Here is a 12656-nt window from a genome sequence, read left to right as displayed (position 1 = left end):
ATCATTAGCAGTTTATAGAGAAGCACTGAATTAGAGTGGCCTTTAGGTAACTAGGTTGAAAGAACTGCTTAATTCCTTTCCACTATACTTAAAGTATCATTTTTATTGTTATTAAAAATTGCTAATGTCAACTGAATGAACATGTTACCCAGTTCTCAGCAGCCTAAACTGCTGAGGTAAGAAATTATAATGATTAGTTATTAGAGTGAAAACCATTACATGAATGCAACAGGGAGTCACAGAGCAACAACTAGATAATTCCTGTCTAACTATTGGGTAATTAATGCAGTAAGAAAATAACATGTACATATTGGGAAGGAAGAATTATAGATTATTTGCACTTATTTTCTTTCTGTGGCAATTAAATTAACTATCTTTGATTTCTCACCTGTTACCATGGTTATTTTCAGTGATTCGGGTCATTAATGTCTTGAATATAATAGTTACATTAAAATTACAGCTCTTTCAACTTTGCAAAAAGATTCTGAAGGTACTGTGAAAGAGAAAGCTGTTGGCTTAAAGCAAAAGAGCTGCCTGTTGAATGAAACTGTTTAATCATTTTAAAGCCAAGAAGTCCCACACTTCATTCCTCCTTGACTTCCTCCAGTAATACAGCTGAGATTTTGTTCACTTAGGACAGCAATGAATGGGCAGGTGTTTTCGTGACAGTAAATTCTAACGATGCTATTAACTTCCTGCTTATGTTGCTAATACTTCCTCTCAATAATTAGAATAACAAATCCTTTCTACCTCACTGTTGAAAACTCTGGGAAAATAATATATGTTAATTATATGATGAGAAACAACTATTGAAACAAAATCAACTCCCAATTCTCTTTAAAAAATGAGAAAAACAAACAGAGCTCCAGTGGGGCCATAATAACTGGGTCCCAGCTCATGACATAGATCATTGTCAAGAGATGTATCTAGAACAAATGTCCCTCTCTTCATGGCTTGGTGCTGACTAAATGTGAGAGTCATGCTGTAAAAACCAAAGCTCTACTTTACTAAGTTTTTCTAGTTGACTTCTCTTTTCAAAAGTTATCTTACTCAGACACTTATTGGTTTGTTTACCCATCCAGTAAGTATTAACTTGCTCTGATGTTCTTCAGGAGTTTATCTTCTGTCCTTTTTTTCTTACTATATCCCTCTTCTGAAAGTACCATCTACTCTCCAGCATCTTCCTAACACCTGCAGACCCAGGATAAGAGAAAAAATGGAGGCAACCATTCTCTGAGGCCAGCCCTTCCCAAACAGCTGCCCCTTGGCCACTGTTGGGCCTAGGACCACACACCCCAGTGGTGGGACATGACCTCTGAAGGACAGACCATGGAAGAAGCTTGCACAACTCTTGTCAAGAGATGTGAGGTCACTGGATAGAGAAGTGCAGGTATGGGGTTCCTGGAGGAATAGGGCCTAGTAGATTTCTAACCCACTAGGTGCAAGGGGCACAGCCAGAGGTAGGTAAGGAAGGGAGAGGGCTCTCTAATGCAGGAGGTGCGTGGCAAGGGCTCCAGCTTCCCGGATGACATTTTACAGAGACTATAATATCCTTGAAAAGCAGACATCAATAAATACCTTGCCTTAACTGAACTCCACGTCTTAAATCTTCTCCATCTCCAAGAGCTGTCCTTGCAATAACCTGTATCAATAGGTTATGTCAAGACAGGAATCTGATATTCAGATTCACCAGGCCAAACCTGACATATGCGTACCCTCAATGGAACAACCTCTCTACTTACACAAATGGGGGAGTCCAAAAAACAGTCATTATTTCCTGGAAAGAAACTCTAGAGGGGCTTCCTCTCTTCCCGTACTTCTTGCACTGAGCCATGCACAATTTTAGACCTCATCTCAAGAATGCCAGCAAACATGCCAAGAGGAACTGCTTTTACACTCCTTTTTGACCTCAGTGAAGTACAGCAAAGGGTTGAGGCCCAGGTGTTCAGATGTTGCTAGAACAAAGAATGAGAAATGGTGGAAGGTTGAGAAATTATCATTTCTTGCTGTAAAAAGGAGTGTTGTAAGAAAAGTGATAATGCTTTACATATGCCAGTAGAACGGAAAGAGTATATGTGGGAAGGGCAGAGGTGCTCCCACATAAGTGAGCACTTTCCTTCTGATGATTCATTTACTCTTCCACTCAACAAATATTTAAGAACCTACTCTATGCTATACACAGTTTGAAAAATTAGGGAATCAGTGGTAAACAAAACAGTCAAGGTCCCCATTCTTACCAATGCTATAGTCTTACAGATTAAATTAGCCAAACCATTGGATTCATATAAATTTAAAAACTGAAAAATACCCTCGAAAAAATGCAAGTTATTTTATACAAGCATATAACAAGTGGACACCATCATATTGGGAGCATCAGAAAAGGCTTTCCTAAGGAAATGTCATTTCAGCTGATCTGAAAAGGATGAATGGGAAGTGAAGAACTTTGTAGATAGAAGGAAAAGAAAACTCAACGGCCCTGAGATGGGAAGGACGTGCACCATGTATGAGAAACTAAAGGATAGGCAGTGTACTAGGAATGCAAAAAGTCAGGAGGGAAGGCTAGGAAAGGTCATGCAGGGCCTTGCAGGCCAGTGTACAAATTTTGGTCTTTATTTTAAGCACAATGGAAAGCCATTGATAGGTTTGCACTAAGGGAGACCTCTGATGGGAGCTGCATTTTTTAAAAATTTTTTTAGATTTGAATTTTTAACCTCTTTGTAGTACTGAGCATCCACTAGAGCACAAGGTGGCAAGAATGGTACAGAAAGACGCAATTGGGAGGTTACTGCAGAACCCAGGAAAGATGGCACCTTGACGCAGGATGGATGGTGGGGGAGATAAAAAGAAGTTGACAGATGCACAATATTTTAGTGGATAAAATCAATGTATGAGATCAAAAATAAGTAAGAGGAAGGGTGATTCGGTTTCTGGTAAACACAAGTCACATGATGGTGTTATTTGTTAAGATAGGTGTACTGATGAAGAATCAAGTTTAGGTGGGTAAAGACGGGTTCATTTTGCATCTGAAAGTCTAAAGGACAGAGCAGTAAATTTTTATTTTCATGACTGATATCATGAAAAGAAAAGTCCAATCTAGAACTCATAAATCCAACTGAAGATAAGAAGGAAGACTCTTGGACTTCTTGTTATGGTTTGTTAACTTCTCTGGACTCAGACTAAGAATAAAAATAACTGTGTGTGTGTGTGTGTGTGTGTGTGTGCACACATTTTAACTCAGGTTTTTTGGGGTTTTTTAAGTTTAAAAAATTTTAAACTTCATCAATATAGTGAAGTTACATGATTTTAAAGCTGGAAAAGAGCATACAAATTGTATAGAGTTGAAAAATCATGCTACCCCAATAATTGCAAGTTGCCCCAAAGTTACTTAGTGACTGAAAGATAAGGTTAGAAAGCATCCAGAAGTCTAGTGATAACCAAAGCAGTGCTCTTTCCATGATGGGGACAGTGCAATACCTAACCTGGGTGACAGTCCACATCTCCTGGCAGTTGAGGATGGGGGCAGGGGATAGATCTTACACACACACACACACACACACACACACACACACACACACACACGCACGCTAGGCTCCCAACTCTGAGATGCTCTTCCAGTCAATCTAGAGTGGAGTCCACTGGCCTTTCTAAGTGCCTTTCAGGTGATTTGATGATTGGCCAGATTCAGTACCCAGTATATTAATGATCCCAAACCAGCTCTCTTTAGACCATTTTGTAAGATTTTTTAAAGACAGACAGATAGATAGATAGATAGATTTTTTTTTTCTTTTGTCTTTTGTCTTTTCTAAGACCGCACCCTCAGCCTAAGGATAGGCTAGAGGTCTAATTGGAGCTGCAGCCTCCGGCCTATGCCTGAGTCACAGCAACACGGGATCTGAGAAATGTCTGCGACCTACACCACAGCTCAAGGCAACGCCAGATCCTTAACCCACTGAGCGAGGCCAGGATTGAACCCACAACCTCATGGTTCCTAGTCGGATTTGTTAACCACTGAGCCATGATGGGAACCCCTAAATCAATATTTTAAAAACAAATTGTGGAGTTCCCATTGTGGCGCAGCGGAAACGAATTCCACTCGGAACCATGAAGTTGAAGATTCAATCCCTTGGTGGCTTGGATCTGGCACTGCTGTGGCTCTGGCGTAGGCTGGCAACAACAGCGCCAATTAGACCTCTATCCTGGGAACCTCCATATGCCACAGGTGCATCTCTAAAAAGACAAAAAAGACAAAAATAAAATTAAATTAAAATTAAAAAAATAAAAAACAAAATTTTTTCCCCTAATTAAATGCTTTCAGTTTATAAGGCAACTAAAAGTGTTCATTATGAGAAGTATTCATCCCTGGAGTGAATTCAAAGATTTTAAATTCATTTTGACATAGATGTGAGTGATAAGAGGCTTTCCCATTTCTGTGGAAAAATAGTATTTCCAGTCCAAAAAGGATCTAATATTAATACTTCTCTTTTATAAAACAAAAATCCCATGGCTGTGCTCATATTCTTCCAGAAATTTTATTTAAAGAGTCCTGTACTCCAAGAATCAATGCCTAACTTTGGAATTTCACTTTAAGTGTTAGGGGTTTGTTTGTTTGTTTTTAAAGAAATATATAGTAGGTCCAAATCAGGTCCAATTTATTCTTCAAGGATTATAAAATGCTCAAATATATTAAAAAGGGATGTTTTATAGGCAAGAATGAACATTTTTGGATAAACAACATTAATACCAGATTTCATAAATAATGCAAATGACAGTAAACTTGGAACATTGAGCAAAATTAGATAGTACCAATATAACATAAAGTAATCCCTTTAAGTATTGATAATCAATCTAGACTTCAGTAAAAGGAGTTACAGAAATCAAAGTTAAGTGAAGCAGTTATGCAGGACACAGGCGAAGGCTCGAAGAGGATGCAGGGAAGGTAGGTAAGGAGAAGCACATCTGGCTTTAGTAGAGAGATGAATATGGTGAGCTATTTTTGTCTGACTGACCATTACACCACAGAAACATGCAAATGCTTTCCTGGTTTCTTTCTTTTCAGATTCCATAGTACCTTTGTTTCTCTCTGTTCCTCCTCCTCCCTCTCTCTCTCTTTCTCTCTTGGTGGCCATTAACTATACTGACAGTTTGACAGGCTGAAATAAGGAAATAAAACACTTAAACATTGTTTCCTGATGTATGCATTCATCTCTTCTGCCAAACACAGATATTGAGGAGATACTTCACGCCTCCTGTCAGCTCACTAAATTACACCCCAGCTCTCAGGTCCCTCAATCTCAGTGAAACTCCATTCCTTCCAGAAGAATATGAAGGGGCTTCCATCTTTTTGCGGAAATTCTTCCCCTATCATTTTTAATATTGAATTTTCTTAAGCAGTGGGTTAGATTTCTGTACAGGAGCTGATTATTTTCCTACTTTCAAAAAGCTGTCAGAATTCAGTTTTATTTTTTTAGGACTGCTTTCATTTGAGCAATGGCAAATGAAGACTAAATCTGGTTAAACGCTCTTCCTCAGAACCAATGAAGACTTTTGATTTTTTAAAACAAGATACTGATTGGAGTTCCCATCATGGTTCAGTGGTTAACAAACCCAACTAGTATCCATGAGGATGTGGGTTCGATCCCTGGCCTTGCTCAGTGGGTTAAGAATCAAGAGTTGCCATGAGCTGTGGTGTAGGTCGCAGACATGGCTCAGATCCCGCGTTTCTGTGGCTGTGGTGTAGGCCAGCAGCTACAGCTCTGATTCAACACTCAGGCTGGGACCCTCCATATGCCACGAGTGGGGCCCTAAAAAAAAAAAAAAAAGACCAAAAAACCTAGATAATAATTAACCTAACACTGATTCTCTGGACAGGTCCAGGGATAGAAAAAAGGTTAACTATATTCTTGGGATCCCCATATGTGCCAGATCACAAGTAACAGATGCTCCTTCCATTATTATTTGCATGTTGCAACTAAAGTCAGCCTTCTGTGCAGCAAACTTTGAAAGTCTTACAAATACTAAATAACTTCTTCCAGAGGCAACTGCTATGGATTAAAGTTTTGAGAGAATAGTGACAGGGAGGAGTCCAAGGAGGGGTAATGACTTTCAGTGGGTTATTTACCTCCTTCTAACTACCACAAATGTGAAGAAGAAATTTCAAAGTGAAATAAATATGCAAGACTGTATTGGATCTCCTGTTGTGGCTCAGCGGGTTAAAAACCTGATATAGGGTCCATGAGGATGGGGTTCAATCCCCAGCCTTGCTTTCTGGGTTAAGGATCTGGGGTTGCCACAAGCTGTGCCATAGGCCGCAGATGCAGCTTGGATCCGGTGTTGCTGTAGCTGTGGTGTAGGCCTGCAGCTGCTGCTCTGATTCAAGTCCTAGCCCAGGAACTTCTCTATGTTGCAGGTGCAACCATAAAAAAAAAAAAAATTATAACAGAAACCATAATGGAAATGATCCCCTAAGACTTTTTGTTTTCTTGTCTCAACTGCATTTATTTAGTGTCTACTCTCTGCAGTGCACAAGTGTACACTTTTTTTTTTTTTTTTTTTTGTCTTTTTGCCTTTGCTAGGGCCGCTCCAGCGGCACATGGAGGTTCCCAGGCTAGGGGCTGAATCAGAGCTGCAGCCGCCGGCCTACACCCGAGCCACAGCAACGCAGGATCCAAGCCTCGTCTGCAGCCCACACCACAGTTCACAGCAATGCCGAATCCTTAACCCACTGAGCAAGGCCAAGGATTGAACCTGCAACCTCATGGTTCCTAGTCAGATTTGTTAACCACTGTGCCACAATGGGAACTCCACAAGTGCACCTTCTTTAAAAGATGCTGAGGACAATCCTACGTGTCTCCTGCCTGCTTCCTGAGTCTAGACGTGATGACACCATTGTAAGGAACTAGAACACAAAGTAGAAGGTATTTCCAAATGGAGCTATAGATAAAATTCAAAGGAAGAAGCAATAATCCTACCCCACCCCACCCCAATTAGGAATTCACAACTCAAAGATCAAAAGATCAAAAAATTTCCTCTAAGACTTGCATATTTGACTGTAATTACTTGATATATATATATATATCTTCTCCGTCAGGCTGTAAAATATATGAGGCCCTGCGCTTTGTCTGATTTGTTCCCAACTGTCTTTTTAAGACGGCCACAGTGGGTGGCATGGGATGTGCTCCCAAGAAGTATCTGTTGAATGGATGAGTGAATTATCCTGTGATAACAAGTAGTGAATGAATTTGAATCTTCTGAGGATGGTTTTCTGAGTTTCAGATTCACGTAATTCCCTATATTATTGAAGATCACCAATAAGACAGATGGGAGGCTTGAATAAAACTGCTGGACACCCCAATGATCATATATAATGTATTTAATTAGCACAATTGTCAAAACATAGCCATGACCAAATGATCATTTATGTAGAGCTGAGGGTTTCTTTTTACTTATAAGGAGCCTCTTGCAATGTGACAACCATTAGTGATTATAGGATTAATCGCAGAGGTGACACACAAGAAAGCTCTCTCCACAATGTTTCTTTCTCCTCTGTGTTCCATATTTTTCCCAAGGAATTAATACTTTCTAAAAATGTCCCTGCACTATCTTCTAAGAATGGTAATTCAGTTATTGCTAGTACAAATTATCAATAGAAAGGAACAGCTCCTACAGGAAAGATTAGAAAAATGCAAGGATAAGTCATTCAGCAAATCCATTAAAGAATAGTTCAACCAGATAAGATAAAATTCTTTACAATAAACTATTTAGTATCCAAGTCATTTTGCTTTATCACGTTTATCTGAAATATTAGCTGCTATTTATTTATAGGCACTAAGAATGTTGTTATACAAATATTTTGTTCTACTAAAGCCTTACAATTACCTTATAAAAGAGGAATTTTTATCCCCACATCATAGATAAAGAAATTGAGGCACAGAAAGATTTTCCTGGAAGCTGAGGAATCCAAATCCACCGTAGTTTGAAACCCCAAAACACTTCTATTTCAATTATTTTACATTCAGCAATCATTATATAATTCAGTGATTGTGTTTACTTTGGCTTAAGAGTCTCAACTATTTCACAAGGAAATTCTTCTTGGTAGTGGTCATAATTTTAAGCTCTTTCGAGTCAGTATAACATGAAAAATTCAACCTTAGTTACCTGGCTTGAAAAGCACATCAATTATATTTTTCACCTCATGAAAAACATCTTAAGTTCTTCTGGTTTAAAGTACCATTTTGATGATAGGATGGAGGATTATGTGTGAGGCGAGAGCTGGATGAAGCACCGAGAACTGGGTCTTGCTGCGGTTTCATGGGTCAGTTAGGCCATAAGCAATGGGATATTTTTGACTAATTTCTCCCATCCTCTTGGTCTTGTTTTATCCCACTGTTCTCAAATGTCTTGGCAACAAGTTAATATATTACTTTTTAAAATGCTGACAAGGGTTCTTAAGGAAAAAATTGCTCTTCTTGTTCTTCCTTAGCCATACACTTGGGATGGGATGTAAATAATTCTGATCCCCCAAAAGGCACTTTTTCTATTATAACATACTGCTAATATTTTCTTCTGATTTTAAGAGTCAAAAACCAAACTGATTTTGCATGCTCCCAGAAACCTTTTTCTAAATTTAATTAATATATATTTGATCAAGGGATAAGAAGACGGCTTAAGATTTTTTGTCTTCAGCCTCTAAGACACCAAAATGATTCTATGACTATCCTACCCTTGACCAAAAAAGCCATTTGAATAGCACTGAAACAAAAGCCTGTCTCACACATCTATCTTTCCCATTCTATTTTAAAACTAGAATATTCACTCATAATAACACTAGATCTTTACCTTATATTATAGAAAATGAAGGTAGTAGAGTGAAAAATGGAAAGGACTAGTGGAATTGTATAGAGACAAGAAAAGAAGGAAGGAAAAAAAGAAGAGACAGGAAGAAGGAAGGAAGGGAGATGCTGGAAAAATAAGAAGGGACAGAGACAGAATCTTTTTGTTTTGTCCACGCCCTTTGGTAAAGTTGGAGGTTAAGACAAAATTGCTTCTTTCAATGCTCAATGATATTTTATTTCTATGTAACTTCCTTCTCAAATAGGTTAATTACGGAGGCAATTAGTCTAGCTACACACAGGATGTCACTATTTCCTTATATAAATAGAACAAGCACACATGTTTCAGGCAGAGAAAAATATCTGTGAGGACCAAATTTCAAGATGTAATAGAATTTTGTGTTGTGAGATGCTTTTTTTGCCCAGTTTGGGTTAAATTTCACTGCTGTCAACATCCTTATGTATTGAACAGCCTTGATGTTTTCATATTTTCATAGAAGTTCTCTTATGTAATTAGGAAGGTCTGTTCAAACCACAATGAAGAGATCCAAAATGAAGAGGTATTATGGCTTAAGATAACTGAACAGGAATAAATCAGGCCTTATTAGCAAGGCAAATAGATAGGAAAAAGGGAGCTGGAACTGAAAAAGCTAATTCTATATTAGTTTAAACAAATGTTCTGACCGATGGAGCCCCCTAGGTTTTTTTGTGCAAATACCTTATTCTACTTGTGCGGAATTTGGGAATTAGTGACTACTGTCGTTCTAGAACCAAAGGGTTTAAAGCACAAGAGGTTTTTAAAGTGAGCTTATCTAAAAGCTGAGTATATGTAGCTCTGGGTAGCATGATCCCATCTTCAGGACACACATGGAATTCACAGGAAAAGTTGTTCCGTCACTAATAATGGCATCCATTTTAGCCTGTAACTCCTAACTACTGATTATTGCCTTGTATATGTATCAAAACCAAAATGATAAAGTGCTCTTCAAAAGAATAAATTGCTATATCTAGTACTAAATACATATTCATAGAGGGCACTCTGTCCTTCTCGATGGTGGCTACCCAGGATGACAAAACTGTAAGACACTGATGACACACTAACATCCATGGTTCATTAGCTCCCTGTTCACTGTGGTAACAGAAAGCAAGGTCTTAGGGGCAGATTTTCACTTTAACCAATACACTCCTTTCTCTTCTGTGGCCATAAACTATTCTCCTGGCTTTGACCGCTGTCTCAAATCAGGTTTGCCAGCGGTCACAACAGTGTCCAAGAGAGAAATACAGTGACATCAGTACAAGGAAAAACGCACAAATTTTAGTTCCTACTAAATGATGGCCCCATTGTATTCTTTTCATGCACAAAGCATGGCACGTTGCTTACAAATCAACCTTGTTGAGTGTGTGCTTCAATCCCAGGGTCACTTGGCCTGGGTTTAAAACTGTTGAGTCATGGCAAGTGACTCAATTTCTCTCTCTCTCTCTCAATTCCCTCAGCTGAAAATGGGTATAATAATAGCACCTACTTCATGAGGGACTTAGTAAGTTTAAATTAGATACTACATGCAAAGGCCAAAAACAATATTTGGCAAAAAAGAAAATCCTCAGTAAATGACAGTAAATAATAGTTATTATAAGTATTCTGTAATACAGAAAAAGTGATAGGGCTTCTGATTGTGTGTGTGTGTGTGTGTGTTTAAATCAGGAGGTCTTGCATTGAAATTTAAGCTCATGTAAGAAAAATTGGAATTTTAAATGATGGTTAAAATTCTACAGGATGTGTGAAGTGAGGTTTGTAAAGCCTTCTATCAGCAATAGAATCCTCCCAGAGTCTGGTCTGGTACAGCAGTCTCTTTGGGATTCCAATTTGGGCTTACCTGAGTGTACTGCAGCAGCAAGGTAGAAATAGGCTTTTCTTCCTCTATAGTGAATCCAGAGCTAGTGCTGATGACACCGGGATGGGCAGAGAATGAAGTGATCTCCCTTCCAAAAGATGAACAGTGCCACTGAGAACTTCTTAAAGAACTCTTTTGTAAAAGGTGATCAGCTTTATTGCTTCTGTGTGACCTTTTTGCCCTATTTCCCCCAGGGAGTTTGCTAGTGGGTGGGTAAGAGTAAGTCAGTTTTGCAGCTAAGCCAGCTAGGCAAATAAGTTGTTTTGACTATAGTGCCTACAAATATAGAGATATATGCATATGTATATTCTTTCCCATGCATGCACCAGGATAGCACCAGAAAGTATGACAATTCAAAGTATAGTACAGAAACATTAGGATGTTTCCTTTTCTGTAACAACCAAATAAATAATGTTTGTTATTACAGGTCTCTCTCTCACACACACACACACAGGCACAGTGGTTTCAGTCTCATAATTTTTTTCACTTGGAGACTGCCTGATGAGATTTGGCCCTTTTATGAGGACAGGCACCTCTAGGTTTTAAAATCACTGTTCTTGTATTTTCAGCCACTGTAACAGCTGACTTGGACTGAATTCATGGGTAACCAGATCAATTGAGGAGACATTAATACTTAGAGGGCATGAGGAAAGGGAGTCAACTGAAACACTTAGCATATGAAACAGACTATAAAACACTGTCAGAACAGACATTATAAACACAATAAAATTCTTCACAGCCCAGTTCTTACTTATACAAATTAGGGCATAGAGCAATTCAGATCAGCCCTTGATGCCAGGACTGTGTGATCAGGTTAGGAGTTAACACCAAGAGTAGCAGAAAATGCCTATGAATCTGGCCAGTCAGTTATGCGGGTGTTACTCCTTCCCTCTGACCCCGTATTTCAGATGACTTTGGTATTCAGCATTACTTGGATCTAAAATGACCAATTATTCAGGATTTTCTTCAGATTCTTTCAGATCTCAGAAAATCACAGTAAGGTTATTATGGTGAAAAAAAAAAGGATACTCTTAATGTAACAGTATTATACATATAATAAAATGTCCTAATCCACTAGTAGAAACAAATGATCTGCAAAACTCCATTCTTCAAACACCTCATTTCACATAAATGTAAAAAAAAAGTAATAGTATTATTTCTATTACACAGTGAAAGTAACATATATTTTTACTATAGATAGTATATATAATATATAGTTATGTATAATACACTGTTACTATAGTATATAATTATATACTATATATATAATTACAGAGCTGTGATTGTATTCTTACCTTTATCTTTAATATTATTTAAATAATGAAAATTTACCTGGGAAATCATATCTAACTAAATATCGCCAAACTGGTTTTACTAATCTCCTGTTTGCTCTGCTTTCTCCCCTTTTCTCTCTCACTTGTCTCTTGACTCTACTGGGCATAGCTTAGTAATAATTTAGGTTCATCTTTTTGCTACATACAGTTTCATTTCCCCCCTCTCACTCCCTCTTCTCTCTGCCATCACTCCTGGACGATGGCCAGAAGCCACTGGAGAGATGCCAGGTGTCCTGATCTTGTGTAGTTTGAGTGCCTCCATGTATATCTCGGCGAGGCTTACCTAAGTCACCATTTACAATATTGAGTAGAAAGTGCAGGTTGGAATAGTCAGCATTTATAAGTCTGCTGGTTACATGATACAAAAATATATAGCCAACTTCAGAATTTATAGCAATAACATTTATGTATCGTGTTACCCCTAGCACAATCCAATTTATAAAGTGCCTATTGTGTATACATGAGGAATAATCATAAATCATTTACATTAAACAGTGTCAACTAGCAAAACACAACTTTCCCCTTAAATTCTGCACACTGCGATTAATGAGGTTTTTGAAAGGAAGCACACTTAAAAAAAAAAAAGACAAAAACTAACTCTG

The 12656-nt window shown here is 38.2% G+C and overlaps 1 protein-coding gene across 12 annotated transcripts in view; it reads right to left on the bottom strand.

Annotated features, from left to right (window-relative positions):
- The window catches only part of SOX5 (SRY-box transcription factor 5), a 999607-nt gene that overhangs the window by 798231 nt on the left and 188720 nt on the right, over nucleotides 1–12656 (bottom strand). For 2 of the 12 annotated variants that reach the window (XM_047787388.1, XM_047787392.1), the window contains exon 4: nucleotides 10703–10808. The exons of 9 other annotated variants lie outside the window; for them this stretch is intronic. The gene's annotated coding sequence lies outside the window, so the exon portion shown is untranslated. Of the gene's footprint in view, nucleotides 1–10702; nucleotides 11755–12656 lie in introns of those variants that run through there. One more of the 12 variants, XM_047787396.1, reaches the window with a different exon arrangement.

The sequence above is a fragment of the Phacochoerus africanus genome, chromosome 7, assembly GCF_016906955.1.
Source record: "Phacochoerus africanus isolate WHEZ1 chromosome 7, ROS_Pafr_v1, whole genome shotgun sequence".
Classification (NCBI taxonomy): domain Eukaryota; kingdom Metazoa; phylum Chordata; class Mammalia; order Artiodactyla; family Suidae; genus Phacochoerus; species Phacochoerus africanus.
This window is presented reverse-complemented; position numbering and strand designations above follow the sequence as displayed.